This window comes from Sinohyriopsis cumingii, chromosome 8 (assembly GCF_028554795.1).
Source record: "Sinohyriopsis cumingii isolate HCF-2022 chromosome 8, ASM2855479v2, whole genome shotgun sequence".
Lineage (NCBI taxonomy): Eukaryota > Metazoa > Mollusca > Bivalvia > Unionida > Unionidae > Sinohyriopsis > Sinohyriopsis cumingii.
The window spans coordinates 67,537,853-67,555,959 of record NC_142968.1 but is presented as its reverse complement, the minus strand read 5'-3'; the positions used below and the strand labels follow the sequence as shown (position 1 = coordinate 67,555,959).

At 34.5% G+C, this 18,107-nt stretch overlaps 1 pseudogene; it reads right to left on the bottom strand.

Annotated features, from left to right (window-relative positions):
* Positions 1-832: 832 nt before the first annotated feature.
* On the bottom strand, positions 833-5,610 carry LOC149793745 (microfibril-associated glycoprotein 4 pseudogene; annotated as a pseudogene).
* Between the last annotated feature and the right edge of the window lie 12,497 nt (positions 5,611-18,107).

Here is an 18,107-nt window from a genome sequence, read left to right as displayed (position 1 = left end):
ATGCCAGTTCTTACTATTTAAATTAAAAAAAGACATCGACATTCTATACATTCCTCGATCTTTACTAGGTCTGTCTACATCATGCCCTAAAGCGATTAAAAATGAACAGTGTTGCTTTCAGACTACAAAGACGTCATTGCATAAAAAGCTGTCAATAAAAAATTAAATTCGTACAATTTGTATTTTTGTTTACAAAAATATTGATTTTCAAAATCAAACGAATCAATTGAATAATACGCAGCAGAATTTAAAACAAATACTGACTTGTATTTTGTTTTTCGTTCGATATGCTATCATTTACCATTCTACTAATTGTGCCTGCTCTATGTTCATTTCAAGAATGGAGACCTACGCAGTTTCGTTCGTTTTCAGAAGGTGATATCAGTCCAAATATATCTTCAGAATATTAACAAAATATCAGGATATGAGAAATAAATCAAATTGTGTCACATTCGTGTATCTCATTTTGATTTAGTTTCCTTCTTTGAACTTCTTTGAACAAAAACGTATTCATTATGAAACTACTTGTGGAGACCAACGATTTATTCTCAGTAGTGACACTAACACATCCACACGTACACATAAATATTTACAGGGCTGTCGAAATCATTACTTTCTCATTTTTGAGCTATGCGTACACATTTACATGCAGTAGGAAATAAGACTTGCTGACGTTTTATGTTGGAGATAATATTTACGTAAACTGATACAATTCTGAGCGACGTAGATCAAGACGTTTCGTCGGGTCTTGCGTCGGGGTTCAATGTCTGTGTTTTCTTTGTAGTAAATTCATGATAAACAGTTAGCATCTAAAAGAAAAAGAATGCAGATAGTTGTGTTTAAGTTTATTTCAATTCTAGCTTATAATAAGGCTCAAAGAAAATACTTTGTTTTATTCAGACACTTGCCCAGTGCAAGTGACTGTATACAAATCACCAGCACTGTTTCCAATTCTGCTAGTGCAGTCGTCAATTCATTGAGCTCAAACGGACCTATTCCTCGTTAGTATTTGGACCTAACTTGAAATTGGCAGTACTTTAAATATGAAAAGAATAAACAAGATTCATATTAAATTGACTCACTCGCCTCAGAATATATTTTACATAAAGGAATGTTTTTCTCTAGGACCTCATAATAACCACTGTCCAATTGTTCCATTGCTAACATAGTGTTTCACACACGTCCCAGTGCAAATTTCATTTAACAATATTACCTACCATGACTTAAAATCTTCTTGCCCGAGATGGCCTTAGCTTTTTCTGTTATTTTACACACTCATCCCATCCACACAAAAATAATCGTATGTCCCTTATACTTGTGATATTGCTGACTGAACAAGGCGCTGAACTGAACTGGCACTGAACTATTAGACCACAACGAAAAAGGTTTCCAAAATTTCACATGCGCTGATAATAAATTCTGAATAACTGTGCTACACAACCATGCTCTTGTAATTTCTGACTATACCCACTGTTTGACGTACAGAGTGTATTTTGTCACGATATTTATGTAGGGATAGGCATTCGGGAGCCTTTGAGTATTTTCGCTTTCTAACGAGTTTTTGATCAAAGTTCAAACAAGAAACGAAGTCGGATATTCATTAATAATTTTGAAATCAATCATTAGAAAAGGTAGCTTTAAGTTCGTAATTAGTTCCTATAATAGGAATGTGTCAGATATAAAGACAACACTAACTCAGTAGCAGTCAAATCAACGGCTACCAAGTCTTCGAGCTAAATTACTTTTTGTAATAACCTCAGGACCATTAGATCAAAGAAAAAAATTGTCTTGTGGGATTTTAAAAGTTTCTAATCTCCTAACTTAGTTTGATTTTCAAACAATCGCATGGGCACTGCTGTATATATTTAACCAGCAATATATTACCACGCTCGAGTGAGTAATAGACATAATATTGTTATTCGAAGCTGTTCATGTAAGTGCAAAGCATATGAAATACGTCTAAAAGAGACGATACTCTTTCCCCCATTCCAATGATACCTGCTTCAATTTTGTACACAATGAAGAATTTTGATGTGGATAAAATTTATCAGACGATCTTTAAACGTTGAGGGATTTACAGACCGGGTCCTGCAGGGAGCTAAAGTATTAATGCTTTTAAATGTCTTTCAAGACCTCCAAACTAAAATGCAGCATTTCTTTGGCGGGCTCAATGTTCCTTTCAGACAAATTATAATCATTCGTAATGTGAGAGATACCCGATCTTCATTTTAATCGACCCCGTGAGTCGCCCTGTCCACAATACTGAAACTACTCTTGTAAAAGTAGTTAATGACATTCTCTCTGTGTTGGATAGCGGAACGATTACAGTCCTCACCCTCCTTGATTTGTCAGCAGCATTTGACAAAATAGACCATGATATATTACTTCACCGTCTCCAGCATGTATTTGGCATTCATAATACAGCCTTAATGTGTTTCAAGTCCTACTTGGTCAACAGGACACAAATTGTATCTGCAAATGGAATACAACCCACCCCAGTTGATATATGTTGTCGTGTTCCACAGGGGTCTGTTCTTGGACCTGTTCTCTTCATTCTTTACACTCAGTCGCTCTCAAGTGTCATAGATGATCATGCAGTGTCTCACCAATTGTACGCTGATGACGCCCAAATATACAAATCTAGCCACCCAACTGAAGTTGATGCTACCATCCAAGGTGTAGAGAGGTGCATTTCTGATGTGAAATCATGGATGACATGTAACAAGCTGCAGATGAATGAGGATAAAACTGAGGCCATTCTGATCACAACACAAAGACTTTCTCATTCATATCCTTTACCTCAAACAATAAATATCAGTAACACCAACATTAAATTCACACAATCCGTACGAAACCTAGGTGTCACTCTGGACAGTACCCTCACATTGCACCAACATGTCATGAACATATGCAAGGCTGCATGTTTGAGCTGAGACGCATCATCTCAATTCGCAAATATCTTTCAGTTGATGCCACTAAAACACTTGTATGTTCATTAGTACTTCCAAGACTGGACTATTGTAAGTCAGTTCTGTCTGGTTCATCTCAATATCTACTCCAGAAACTTCAAAAACTTCAAAACACAGCTGTTCGGATCATACTAAGAGTATCACGATCAGAGCACACCTCCCCGCTGCTCTGTACCCCACACTGGCTATCCATTCGATCCAGAATCAAACACAAAATTTGTTCTCTGTGCTACGTTTCACCGTCGGACTCTAGTCCAACATACCTATCTGACCTCACTCATGTGTACACACCAGCAAGATACTTAAGCTCCTCTTCTGACAATCGTATACTCATTATTCCCACTATGAAAACAAAGTCATATGGATAGTGTTCTTTTGCATACCAGGGCCCAGCAACGTGGAATGAATTGCCAACTGAACTTAGACACAAAGACACAGTGATCACATTCAAGAGGGCTCTGAAAACTCACTTATTTCGACCGCAAGAACAAACCTAAAGACCTAATAATGTTTCCTACCTGAAATATTCTCAGCATGGTTTTTATTTTTTAACGTTTTTCTAATTTCATGGTGTTTGTTTTTGTAATAATATTATTATATGTTTTTATCTTATAGGTGTTGTCTAAAGTTGTAAAGCGCTTCGAGCTTCTAAAGATTATGCGGTATTCAAAGTCCTCATTATTATTATTATTATTATTATTATTATTATTATTATTATTATTATTATTATTATTATTATTATATAGCAACTGTGAAAGCGCCAACGCAATGATATTGAAGTTCATGACACTTTAGAAATTTCGGAGATTTAAATACGGAATCTGCGCAAGGTATAATAACTTATTTTTTTCTTGTGTGAAACTAATAACTTTGAACTTCTTGATTAGCTAAGAAAGGCGATCAGTGTTGTATACTGGACTGCATTTTAGCATCGTTGTAAATTTTCCGGTACTTAACATTATTTCTGGATTTGATACTTTCAGATTTTGTGTACCTGTTTTATTTTATTTGTCTTCTTTCATAAATGATGAAAATGGAATCTTTTGTATGCTGTATCACATATTCTTCGTGGATTTTCCTAGTTAGCAATGCACTCGAGTATGCCAAAGAGTCATATGGTCTGATTTTACCTAATAGAGTAACTTTCTGTGACGTCACAATTACGGTTACGGGATCTGAATGAATCAAGGACATCAACCGAAAGGTTCGACTCCAGGAAAACAATTGTCTCCTAAGTCCTCTTATTTTTCCTTTAAAAACTCTCAGGAGTCTAAAAACAGCAACCATTCCCCAGCAAAAGAACCTAAGCTGCTGATGTTTTATTGCTTGTACAAAACTATGTTTTACGCCCATACTTATGCAGCACAGAACATATGGATGAATATTATATTTTATCATTCCTCAAAATGTAATATTTTGCCACATTTTGCAATACATAACAATATTGTTAAATGAGATGCTAAGAAAGGTGCTTGTTGAAATATATATATGTGCAGATATTATTCCCATTCGGATCGTGGACTCACGATATCATACTTTCAGTAAAATATACATATTAATTCTAAACTATCTCCATTCAGACAAACACATGAATTACAACTGCATCCGTTTCAAATGCAATAGGGACAGCAAAATTAAAAGGTTCTATAAATTGATCATAAATGCGTCCCTTTATGAAGAAGGAATATTGTAATAACTAAAGCGGTTTATTGCGAAAGTCGCGATTAACACGAATCAATATGGACCTGCTTCATTTTGCAGTATCCTATTTGTACAAATATTTTTTATTCCCGCGACATCTTAATAATTTTGTATCATTCTTACTGTGAAACTTTTCTCCTTATTTTTATGTCTGAATATATCATGGATGTATGATGTCCGGCATATGCATACCAATTTATTCCTTCTGCATAATTGGTGGATCCGTAGATTCCATTTAAGTTTGAATAATGGCAAGCATTGTACCACCAACCGCCTTTGTAGCTACTGGCACAATTTGATGAATTGGTTTTGTCGTTGTCCCAATCCTTGGTGGTGAATTTCATATCAGAATGATAAGAGAAAGAGTCGCCTGCTGTTCCACTGTAGCCTTTTACGATGAGACGATATCCACTACTTTCGTCTCCAACCGAGAAAGTATCATACATGGCAAAGCTGGTATTTGTATTTGAAACAGCCAAGTTTATATGCAGCTGATAATCGGCCTGAGCCGTGAGGTCATGTATATTGTCATTTCCGAGCCACATGTTTCCATTTGGATCACCAAAACCCTCTTTATAATCAATCCACTCACGAAAGAAATCAACATCTCCGCTGATTCTTCTCTGAATGACAGTCCATCTTCCACCGGCTGTACGCATGTCACATCGAACGTAGATACCATTAGTATGTCCTTTAGGATAAATAATGTAGCCTCCAGTCTTTGTAAAACCCATTTGGTAAATGTCCTGGCAGTCAGTTGGTTTTCCAAAACAGACATTTTGGCATGTAGATGAAGTAACGTTTCCACAATTAATTTGAGGATGTCCGCTTGTAAGCAATTTAGAGAACGTCAGGAAAGCGAAGAATAAGCGAACCATTGTCATGGTAAAGAACACTGAACAAAACATTTTCAGTTAAGGATTTTCTAGCGTATAGCTGGATGTTGAAATGTTTAAGAGGGCTGTCCATATTTATAAGAAACATAAGTGGGAATACATAAAAAGGGGGTGTTGCTTGAATAATAATTATCCAATTCGACGCATTGATTTCATTGGGTAAGAATGATAAGACGGATGTAAACAATCCACTATAAATTCATCCGAATAGACTTTGTCAGCATAAAAGATAACTATTTTTCTAGACGAGAAAGTATTTTTTCTCCAACGAGGTGAATTGCAGCCCAACTAATACAGTGAGTTGTACAAATTAACCTCACTACGAATAAAGTGATACTCAAATAGGAAATTAAGTTCTGGCATACAGAAATAACATAACTAAACACTGCAGCTAAAAACTAGTTCAATATACACCAGAACTAATAATTTCATATTTTCGTAGAAACATAGCCTACAGAGCTTTCTGTACTTTCTCTTGGCCTTCATAAACTATTTTGGATGACATTTTGTTTGCTATATAATATTAAGTTTGTACTTAATCACTCGTATTTATATACATTAGATTTGGATTGAAATATGGAACTTGGAGAGAGACTGTGAATTTCACAAGCGGCAAGTTTTTAGTGTTATAAGATAAATGATGGATAAAAAAATATTAACCAGGTATTGAAATTCAACCTGTCTCCTCATTCTTTTCTGCCTTATTTGGACACGTAATATCATCAACTTTGGGCTAATAATATAATCAAAACGAAACGTGAATAGTGAAATGGTCCTTCTGCTGCTGGTGAACACTCTTATAGTTTTATCTCGTATACATCATTTTTGAGATGCATTGTGATTGAGGTATTGCAATCGTTTAAAACCAAAGAATAATAATGGTCATTTTACTATCCATACCTTCTGCTGCAGATGCTATCTATTGCAATGTCCATGAAAGCGATATTTGGAAATGTGGAGCATAAACATACACCTACATAACAATGGCTCAACAATCACAAATGTAACAGTGAAATGAAAAAAGCGAAAAAATGAAGAATCAATAGTAGAAATACTTTTCAAGACGACATTGGAGAAATATCAAATATATATTACATACGGGTGAAAGAGATATGGTGTGACAAGTACTAATTAGTGAATGATATTTCCATTGAAGCTCTTCTCTGGGATGCTGAAATGCCATATGGTGCAAGTTGAGATATTACGCCTGAATTAGTTTGAGAAACTCCCTGTGGAGAATCTGTTTTCACGATCTGAATAAAATGGGCATTGTGAAACATGATATTTGCCTTGTGTCTCACACTCACACGCACACAATGCTCAATATATACGCTACTCTATAGTCATTAAGAGATGCGTTGGTTACTCAATGGCTACGTGTAATGCAACTGTAGTGGGATGCTTTATGTCATTTTATTACGTTTGAATTCCATTTCTGAATTAAGTTGTCTTTATGATATTTTCAGATGGTAAATACTACATCTACAGTAATAGGTAAAATAGGACAACTTTGTCATCACCTACAGCCTATACGTACCTATTATAACCAAAACCATGTGGGAAGTGTATGCTATTAAAATTTGTAACACATTTTGACTTACCTGGTCCATCGAGTTATTTTCAGTGTTCATAGCATTGTCATGAATAGCAATTACCATCCATCATAATCCAGTATTAATTTACAGTAATAGGTAAAGTACAGACGTACTTGGTCAGTATTCTCATTGTGTCAGCAGGGAGTATGCTTGTTTTCTAGGAAGATTCCATATCTAGTAAAACTCTTACCATTTACGTTTTCAATTGCTTATGAATATTGTAGCCAAATATCAGCGGCATCTATTAATACAAATGCGATCATATTAATAACAGTTCAACTATGCCTAATATATTGTACAAAATAATCCATGTTTGTGGATACTTTGCGTGTAATGGGTATTCTTCCTTTACTTGTTTCCAAATAAGTGTACGAGAGAAGTTTAGTCCCATGTATTTATAACCAAATATGATATGGACTTGTCTTCCTTATAATACTACTTTTCCATATTCCTCAAAACTACACCATTCTAGAACGTCACAATAATATTATGTTACTTTGTCCGTTTAAGGAATTTTTTTACAATATCTTAAGTGTTCACTTCATGTCTTACTGAGAGCCTATGAATTGCATATCTTCCCTTAAAAGCCTTTTTTTATTGCGGAATGTTGATTTGTTAGACATCAAAATCTATGGTTGATTCTCAAATTTAAGGAGGAACAAAAAAGAAAAGATTGGAAGAAGAAGCTACAAATAAAGAATGAACACATTTTTCAAATGCGTGATAAAGTGATGATTTGATACCGTCCACAATTTGAACAACATGTAATAGATAACGATTGTGTGATATAACTAGTCTTCAAACACCTTTTTGGGAAGACAAACCTAGATCAAAATTAATTTGTACCAAGGTGTATTACTGAATGGAAAATTCCTGTATTATCCCAAGAGTACGTTGTGCTGAATATAGTGAAAGAAACAATTAACCTTATTGCTTTCAATTCAGGTTGCTTTTACAATTGGTTGCGAGGCCAATTATTACTTATAAGGTAGCAGTAACGAGTCACTTATGCTTTTTGTAGTTTTCATGTGCAGTGGTAAGATATACATTTCCTTTTTTATAAGTGAACTTTTTGTGCATCCTCTGAGTTCGAAGATGACTAAGATATCAGTAACTGGTTAGAAGTCTGTGAATACGTGAGATCAGGTCAATGTGTGCTATTTACAGACTGTGCCACACTTGGAAACATGTGCAGGTTGGGATAGATTGATCAATGCAGGACGTGCTGTAGTTCCGAGATTTACGTTGCTGGCGCTTCTTTCATGCCTCTTCGATTGTCATCTGTTCAACGTCCTTAGCACCAATAGGGATGAAACTGCGTCAGGGGAGGGATCCTGTGCGAGATCATCCCAAGGCTCGTGGTCAGAGATGAAGTGCTTCAAAGATGTCTTGACGGCATCTATGAAGCGTTTCTTTTGACCACCCTGAGATCACTTCCCCTCCTTCAGCTCAACGTAAAATTGCTTCTTAAGTAGTCGCTCTTCTGACATACTACCATCCTGGGTCCTGCCAGTATTCACTGTGATGTCATCAGCAGAATGTGAATACTTGGAATGTTTGCCCGTGTGAGAGGCTCATTTTCTGAAACCATGTCCTGCCATCGTATCCTAATCAGTTTCCACAGCGGCCAATGTGAAAATGATTAAGCTTCTTAACATAGCGTTTTAGCAAACATATAATAGGATTGGCAACACAGCGGCTTTGTAGACCTTCAGCTTCTTTGTAGAATTCGCACCCACACGTTTGCTCGTAGACTGCAAAAGCCCACACTTGCTTTAGCAATTATGGTGTTGGTTTTATCATTAATTAGGACTGTAACATAAAACCACCACCTTCCCTTATCAGTTTAGGTCTGCATCATTCACAGCACAAACCAAACAATATAATAATTGCAATAATTACAAGCTGACAACAAACGATCCATAGACTCAGATGAGGCATTCAGGTAACAGTCGTCTTCAAATAGTTGACCACGAACAGTAATTTTATGTCTTAGTCTTCGCTTGCGCTCTCCATAGATTCAAGATCTTGCCATCAGTGTGGTATCGGATACAATCACACTGTCATGGTCACAGGAAGCATAAGTAAGCATAGCAGAAAACGTCATACTAAAGAGGATTGGGGCCAACACACAACCTTGCTTGACTCCATTGGTGACATGGAATGATTCACATGACTATTCGTCTTCTATGCAACGAGCGTGCATGCCATGATGAATTACCGAACTATCACGATGAATTTATCTGGGCAACCGATATTTGTCATAGGACCCCATAGCTGACTGCATACAAGACTTTCTACATACTTCATTGTTTACCTAAAATTAGCTAATCCTTGTACAGCAAGAATAATATAATTTGATATATGGCTCACTCTGATATGGAATACATTGATGACAAGAACAGTATCTATGTGGTTGTTTGACAAATAAGCAACGGTAGGTGATTAGAGATAAATAAAAAGTCCCCAATACAAGGTTACTGTTCAAATTGTAAAGGAAATGAGATCTTTACATGGTTTTTAAGTCGATTTAGTTTACAGAGTTATAGCAACTGATTTGATTGATACGAAGTGAGTGTTTTTGTATATGTGACACGTCAACAGTACTATCACAGGAAATGCTCACTAACTTGAAGCCACTGGTTTTGTTATTACATTTTGATTAATTATCAATGCCTCTCCGACTTCAGGGCATACAGTCAGACTTTGCAAGAGCAGAGGTGTGCGCCACATTACTTCTGAATAATGCTAACATTCTAGAATGTCTGGTAAATATAATGGTTCAATTATTTGAAAATTCACGTCTCCAATATTGTCTTATGGCTGTGATATTTGGGGGTTTAGAAAACAGATAGTATATGACGGGTACATAGAAAACATTACTTCTGAATAATGCTAACATTCTAGAATGTCTGGTGAATATAATGGTTCATTTATTTGATTAATTTGAATCTCCAATATTGTCTTATGGCTGGGTGGTTTTGAAAGCAGATAGTATAGGACGAGTACATAGGAAAAAGTGCATGTAGATACTAGATATTATACATCCTGCCAACAATATGTTTGAAAATGGATAGTTGGGCCCACATGTTCTTTATTTAAATATATACGTGCGCATCATTAAGCATTGGTTAAAACTGCTAAACACAAATAATTAAATTGTTAAAAAATATAGCAATTAATGCTTACAGATTTTATAAGAGAGAATTGTAAAAACTGGGTTTTCAGTGTGATAACTATTTTATTGACTTCACGGTCATGGAGATGTGGTAATATCCTAATATATCTTGCCTTTTATTGTTTTGTAACCAGAGACTAAAATACATATTTCATTTTAATTTATTTTGATCCTTATTACTGGCAGAAACGAGGTATGTACCAATTACTTCAATTACACAAAAATGAAGATTTAAGAACTCTAAAACACCTAAGTAAATATGCTGATAATGCATTCCAACTTAGATTATCGTCTCTCGCTGTAGAGTTGTATTTCTCTCTGTCCATCTCCGATGATTTATGCGCACATTTGTATAGGCATTATTGAGTCAAATATTCAGGCATTTATGCAACAGTGCATTGTGTATGAATCATGTATTATATTGGGTATGTGCTCTTTTGCACAGGCCAAATAAAAAAGTATGTTTCGCTCTGTTATTCAGATTTTATCATCTGCATATGCAGAAATTGTGAACTTTTGGGAAACTCGTTGGATTTGAATTCCTCGCTCAGTGAAGAATATCAGAAGTGCATGGAAGGTAAATTTTTCTTGATGGGGTGAGCGTCGAAATAATACTAAACACTAAAGTCACTTCGGTCGTGTGCGTGTGGCGTTATCGGGAATATAACGTTGGTCTACAGCTATTTCAGGTAGAGTTCTCGTTACAGGTCCTGTTGTCACGAAAATTTAATGTAAGGTAATCAAATAAGTTACATGTTGAAAGATGTTTTATAATCAAACGTAGGTCAAAGTGACAATGATGTTGCTGACAGAAATAGTTTCTTCACTGTAGGCATAAGTGTAGCATATGAATATACATAGGATTTAATTACAGTTGATTCGGGAGGAAACGAGTGTGCAAATGATTATTTTATTTCTGCTATCTAAATTTTAACACTTATTTGGAAGCAATTGTTTGAGTGGTATAATTTTTTTAAATCCAAAGGAACTACGATAGCCACCGTGCTATAAATAAACATGGAACAACTTAATTATTAGAATCATAAATGATACCATGAAAACACAGTCCTGTTATTTTATTTTTATTTGTTTAATTCTACTACACATTACCCCAATGAGTCACTTGATTTTTATTAAAAAATACCCCAGTCCATCCATATTCTATGTAGCAAACCCACACAAATAATAGTTAACTACCTTCCTCACTACTGTATCATAAACAAAGCAAAGCCACCACAATTTAATATACCTTACAAAAGAACCACGTTCCGTATTTCTTAGGGTAAAATAAATAAACCAATCAGATCGTCCTTTACCTCACTACATGATTACCTCACTTTCAGCAGCAATAACAAACACCCCCCAAAACACCATGCCCTTGAATTTACTACTTGATTACTTTGCTTACTACTAGTTTAGAGTGAACGATTTAAAAGACATCAAGAGATGAAGGGAACAGGTGGACAATAAATTACTAATAATCATTATTTAATAGAATGACAAGAGAAGCCGCCACAATTCCATGGCTGTAGAAAGAGATCCACCAGAGCAGAACAATTTTAGAAGCTGTTGATGTGTCTAGATAGAAATTCAGAACTGTATCGACTACTTTTCAAGTCATTGGATAGACATGGCAATCATCAGAAGATTCGCTTTATCTTCGATGATATATAACCTATGGAATCGAAGATTAACAGAGATATATGTTCTTGTTGAAGAAATAATTTTAGAAAAAAAGTATTCCAAAATATTCTGACCCTTTAAATCTCAACTTGAAAAAAAGAATCAAGTTATTGAAAAAGATGAATGATTTCAGCATATACATTACTGGCCTCGGACTAACAACACCGTAGCAAACACCAACAACAGCACAATTCCCAGGCAGCAGAAAAGGAAACTTTGAAAAAAAATAGAACAGTTAAAGAAATAGAAGTGAGTGAATTCATGCTAAGATCTATGAAATTGACATGCAAACTGTCCATTCATTTTATACTGGATTGATGAAATCCAAACAATATAAGATGTTAGATTCAAAGAATAGTACAAAACATAAACTATGCAGTCTAAGTCGTGATCGGGATGTTGTGTCTTGATATCAGGGTGGTGCATGATAGTATTGAGGAAATAAACAACAGTAGAATGATACACTACAGTGGGTGTTATTATAGAAAGGTAGACAGATGTAGCTTTACAATGATACCAAATAATCTGGAATATCTAGAAAATGCAGATTAAAAAAATAATTTTTGGCTCCGACTGTCTTAAACCCAAAATTCGCCAGTGTTTTCTGAGACATTTAAATGATTTGTAAGGAAGGTTTATAGAAGATACAGGTTCACTCAAGACACAAGTGGTTAACAGACGTATGCATTAAGTGCCCGCTTTAATGCAATTAAAGGCGACAGAAAGGAAAAATAGATATTTCAAATAGAATACAACACGGAGAAAGTATTACATTGTAATTTAAATCGGTTGAAATTGAAAAAATAGTTGTGAAAATCGAACAAGAATGTTATGCAAAATGAAAATAACACTATTTTGAAATATCTCTTCGAATTTTGCATTGTATCCTTTGCCACTAGTATCCCAGCTAAATTATATTAACTGATTTAATTAAATGTAGATTTCCAATTTGTAGACGAGATAATGTATTTCCACTGAAACATGCGTTAAATGATAATTTTGTAGCTGAATAACACTAAACAAAGAAATATATAAAATAATTAGCTGCATTTTATGGATCTATTTATGCTCCTGTATAATGTGCTGAATACATCTTATACCCTATAGATGGAGGAGATTCGTCATTATAAAAATAAAGCAAGATCGTTCACAATATTTGTCAATTTGAGAATTGACAATTTAAATAATTTTGGCTTTGATTTTATTATTTGGACCGTGGAAATCATACAACAATTCCACCCGAAAAAGACATTAGGCAGAGATCATTGACTTAAATTTACAGCGTTAAAAGAAAAAAATGAACAAACTAATTAATAGAACTCTGTTTTAGTCATTTGAGAGTAAAACAAAAGAGAAGGTCTTGAATCAGCATGTGATACTAGGAGCAGTACTAAAGTTTGTTCCTCTTGAATGAAGCCTATAGCCTCAGTAGCAAATACTACAGGAGAATCAATAAGTAAAGATTTCGCATTTTAAAATAAAAGCAACTTTATATTCAAGTTAATTATCGTTATGCTGAAGAAATAAGTTAGGCATGAAGGAAATAAAGAATAAATGAAAAACATCGATAAAACCTAAACAGTTGACTACTTGAGTGAACGATTGAAAAAGCAACTTTTCGTCGCTAACTATATTTAACAATCTGGACGGTCCTTTTCCTTTATATGCGTCTACTCATAGTGATCATACTAGTCATGGTTTAATCGATACACTAATACCCGAGAAACAAAGAGCACGTGAAATAAAGGGTTTACACGTACATTGTGATTAGCAAGTAAGATATGGGTTCATATTATGTATATCTGTACTGTGTATTTAATTTTTGGCCATGACTGAAAATTGCTACTGTCTTTTGTATGTAACACATTATATAGATAGCACATGTCCAGTATTGTAGATTTTACTTTTAGATAATATTCATTTGTAAACAAAATGTTTAGTTAGATTTGAGTTCAGTACTCTGATTTTCTCCTTGGAAATTGTATATGGTCTCCTTAGTTGCTTAAGCTGATGCGAATAGACATGAATATATTTACGAATTTGATGGAAATTTCCATTGAAAATTATCATCATCCTGAACATCGTATTGCGTCTTATACTTTTATATAGGGTTCTGAAGTAAACAAATTGATCTTTGCTATTTTATCACCAGTCTGGGAAGATTATGTTTACTTGTATAAGATGTAATTTGAGAGGAATTATTTATTTATATTATTAATTGAAATTACTAAGTGCTCACTGACATTTTAGGCTAAATCATTCTATTGGATTATTGTGAATTCATTGAAAGATATTCTAGATTATATCATTGTGATACATCAAGACTGCTGACATATCAGCTCATTAAACACTATTGATACTTAAGCACAATAAAAACCTGGAATTCAATCAAAGCACTCTATACTTTTGGGCTTATGATAGAAAGGTTAAAATTGTTTGGATTTTAATTCACAACATTAAGTTCTATTTAAAATTCCCTGTGTATTTTAGAGAAATACATTATTTGTTGAAATTTACTAAATTGGTTTAGCTTGCTTTCTCTGTTTCTTAGAGTCAAAACATTATTTTATGTTGGTGTGCATTTTTTCCAGATATTGTGTAGGTTTCTTGGCACAAGAAATACCTATGATGTTTACATTTTGAATATACGTAAATCTTATTAACGTAGAATAGAGACATTGCTCCGAATCAAACAAGGAGGAAGAAATATTGCTCTGAATCAAATATCTCAATCACAAACTCTATTATATCATTTACGTACACAGCAGTATTCAACCCAGTATTCTCGCTCTCCTCCGATAGAAAAATATTTATCTGTCACAGATATGTTATTGATAAGTTAAACGAACTTCAAGTACTTATACAATTTTTTTAAATCAGTGTTGGAAACACCCATTGACGTTTTTTGAAATGCTGTAAATTCGGTTACTCAGATCCTAAAATTTTTGTTCCCGGGCAATCAACTGATTTTTATTTTTTTACACATTTAATTAAACATATTAAAGCATATTCTTCTGTCTGATTTGATGTAGGGCTCTTTGTTTGTCTCTTCCCTGTAAAAGTAATAGGGTTCTTCCATTATCAGTTGGTGTAGTAAACAATGTGCTATGAACACATCTATGGCAACATGCCACACATCAAAATAGTGAGTGGCGGTCAGGTTCTTCCTGTTTCATTTCTATCTGGACATGCTTATATGTGATATTAGCTTCCACATCTACTTCATAGTTCGGAAGATTGTCAATCAATCTAGGAACTCCCATTTGCTCCATGTGTAGTCTTTTCTTTGCTTCTTTGATTTGGGAAAAACGAATTAGATGAGCAACATTAACATATGTTACCTTTGTTTATCTAGATATGGTGTGAACAATACATTTCTTAAATGTATTTCAAAACTTTGCATATACAGCAAATGCATGCAATTTCCAGAAGTAAATTTGAAAAGATATCCTTATTTTCTTGTGTCACACAAACATGAATCCTAGCCAGTGCATGAAATAAACAACGTCGCAGAAATGAAGGATCTATCGGAATATTCAGGCATATAAATAGTTTTATTTTTATTTTGTAAACAAGCACTTAGATTACCTGTACTGGCTCAATGTTCAAGACTTGACCCAAATTCACCTCTAGCACACTAGTGGCTCCGGCTTTGGACTGTGGCATAGACTCACATAGATAGTCAGCAATCCAACCATCTGTAACGTTTCAAAGACTATCCTGATGCGCCCTGCAAACTTTACCTGAGCTGGACATAGATGTGGAAAGATACATCAATGGGATGCACATGAGGTATGAAAACAGAAATAAATCTGTTAGCGTTCCACCTGCAAATAGAATGGTTACTGAGAAGACTGTTCTGGTTGGCATGTCTCCAAGGTATGGCTGCCTATTCCAAGTGTTGTATTCGGCCCACAGGAAGTATTCATATGTACATGTATTTAAAGGGAGATGTATGCGAGTCTCAGTCCCATTTGCTTGTCAGTGGCAATAGGGACAGCACGAATAACGACAGCAGTTGTAAATAAAAAACAATAAAGTTGACGTCAGATGGCGTCTCTTTGAAGTTATTTGACAAAAGTGTTAACCTGATGTGATGATTTGCTGAATCAGACTTGCTTGATATTGGGATATGTCGAAACAGTAACAAATGTCACAAAAGTAAGTTACATAGAAAGATTTGGTCATAAAAAATAGTGCCGCTCTCTTATATCACTTATAATTCGATAATTAACGTAGATAACCAAATCATATGTGTGCTTTACGATGGTGGCTTTTACTGTGCTGTTAATTGTTTGAATGTGACATCCTTTTTCATTTTGACTACATGAATCCAGTCTAAAAATGAATGGATAGACTGAATGTTGTTTCTATAGATCTAGCAACTAATTCGTTCAGCTTCATGAGGTTTATGGCTATATTTTTTCGTTTTTAATTTGCTGCTCAAAACTTTGCAAAGTATAGTGTTTGCTACGATGTTGTTTGTCCAGGCCATTAAATAATGTATTGTAATCATTCATCTTCTTTCACCTTTTATCTTTTGTTGGTATTTTTAATTTTTTTAAATTTTAATTTTATTTTCTGCTAGTCGCTTTCCAATAATATTTTCCTCTGTTTATCCGAATTCCATGGGATATATACGTGTCATTGAACATTATGCGAATCAGCTGTCTCAATGTCAAGTCGATTAAATGACTTGGATAGTAGTAGATAGTACCGAATCTCTGTTAAACAGGTCTTAAGCTTATAAAAATCTTTCTTCTGTTCTTGTGAATCTGTTTCTAGAGCTCTGTGATTCAGGTGTCTCTCAATACTTATTCTGTTCAATAATGCTTACATTAGTAATGTATTGGCAACTTGTTCCAATCATGTCCTGATGTCTTGCATATTGTTCTCATTTAATTAGTAGTAAGTAAATTGTTGCACTAACAATGTCAGGGAAATGATTATTTTAGGGAGTTCATTAATACAGTAGCAAGTAAAGTTGTGACGTAGTGAGATATTGGACATGGTGTCATTTTGATTATTTTGTACTGAAATATATGGAAAGTGTTTAAGTGATATGTCCTCCTCCATGGTGGTAGTATTCTTTGTTTTTCAAAAAGTTTTAAAGAAAGTAGACCAGTATTTTCTTTTTTGGGGAGTGGCTTCTGAATTGTGGTTGAGGTATGGATATACTGTTTTGAACGTGGACTCGTAATATTCTTATACGTATGCAACAGCAAATGAAAGTGGCCACATTTTATCTGTTGAATTGAAGATGAGTCAGTGTTTATCTTTTATTTGTGTTAGTAAGAAAAGTTGCTCAAACCTAATGGAAGCGTGATAGTATCGACTTATTGTTGTTCTTGTTGAAGTTTATTTCCCTTTCAATCAGTAGTTCGATAAACTTGTCTATGTCAGTTCTTGCTACTTAAATTTTAAAAAAAGACCTCGTCCTTCTATAAATTCCTCGATCTTTACTAAGTCTGTCTCTAACATTCCCTAAAGCGATTAAGAATAAACATTGTTGCCTTCAGACTACAAATACGTCATTACACAAAAAGCTGTCAATAGAAAATAAATTGGTATTATTTGTATTTTTGTTAACAAAAATATTGATTTTCAAAATCAAACGAATCAATTCAATGATGTGCAGCAGAATTTAAAACAAATACCAACTTGTGTTTTGTATTTCGTTTGATATGCTTTCATTTACCATTCTACTAATTGTGCTTTCTCTATGTTCATTTCAACAATGGTGACCTATGTAATTTCTTTCATTTTCAAGAGGTGTTATAATGCCAGATATTTCATCACACTATTTTAAAAATCAGGATATGTGAAATAAATCAATATGTATCTCCTTCGCCATTCTCATCTTGATTTACTGTCCATATTTAAAGTTATTTTAACAAGAGCGGTTGCATTATGGAACTCCTTGTGGAGACCAACGTTTTGTCATCTGTAATGACACATACACACGCACACACACACACCACCACCACCATCACCACCACCACCACCACAGAGCTGCCGAAAGCTTTACTTGTGATCTATGCGTACATGTATATCTTTACATGGAAAGAAACGTACTGGCATTTCA